This window comes from Morone saxatilis, unplaced genomic scaffold, assembly GCF_004916995.1.
Source record: "Morone saxatilis isolate NCDOM2014 unplaced genomic scaffold, NCSU_SB_2.0 Contig16, whole genome shotgun sequence".
NCBI lineage: Eukaryota > Metazoa > Chordata > Actinopteri > Moronidae > Morone > Morone saxatilis.
Window position 1 is genome coordinate 2207119 of NW_023339718.1, and position 1239 is coordinate 2208357.

The following is a 1239-nucleotide window of genomic DNA, read 5'->3' on the forward strand; positions in this document are numbered from 1 at the left end:
AAAAGTTGTCAAGTTCCCCTTTAAAGAGGATGCAGGGCATTTGCTACAGCACTTCTGAAGAACATTACATGTATGTGGAGGCATGTAGCCCCGATCTGCACTCAGTACGCTGGGGAGTGATCCCTTACATTACTTCAGAATGACTCTTTTTCTGCTTACCTCACGTGCACTTTGAGGGGATTACGGCCACACGAGTGTATTCCTAACATTTTAAGTGATGCAGTGAAACATTTATGGTATTGGATACAGCGGTAACACAGTTTCACGCAACTCTGTCTCTGTATCGTGCCAGAGTTTCTGAATTTCAGTACAGAATTAAAGCTCCTCAGTCCATCCATGCTTCCACTCCCAAAATCCAAGTGAACAACGAGGTGTTGAAACGAGGGATGTGCCAGTCTGATACTATAAAAAATATACCGTGGTATGATCCATTACGCAGAGACGCAGAGGTACCATGAACAGGTGAAGAGTAGCTGGAACGTGATGTCAGTTGTGTGGAGTTACCTTAACCTCAAGTTTCATTTTGAATGTCTGAATAGTGCTGACCAATTATAAAAATGCTGCTAGTAGGAACGGGATTTTCCACGCATCTTCCAGCAGCTGTATCAGGGGCCTCTCAGTTCAAGGACAGCAACCTTGGAGAGAACAAAGAAGGACTGGAGCACACTGATAAATCCTCTGCCTTTACTGTGCAAACAGACAAATGTTCTGACACTACTGAGTCAAAATGGACAAAAACAACACATGGAGAGCAGGTGAACAATTGTTTGAGGGTAATTAGGGTAGAATATCTTTGAGATGGCCGTACACACAACGATTTAGTGGTTTAAGAGAGGGATTAACTATTGGGAATGACCCGCAAGATGGTACTAATCTAATGCTATTTAACATTTAGTCAAAGGAAATGAAAGGCATTAACCAAACATGGGACTTGTTTTAAAACTTCGCTGATCTGCTTAATAAAGTTTGCTGGTATTTGTCTAGATTAGGCTCTAGTGTAAGCCACTACCTGTGCTACAGTACTTTAACTCATTTAAATGTGTAAACTCATAAAATATATGTCATCTGAGCAGAAGAAACTGAACACAAGTCTTATTAAAAGAGGGTATATCAGTCAAAGAAAGTTAAATGATAATGATAAGTCCTATATTGTATTTTATTGCATTTTTTTTTTATATACCTCTTTTATTTTTTTTAAGTGTTTTGTAAGCTGCTGGAAATTCAATTTCCTTGAGGGAG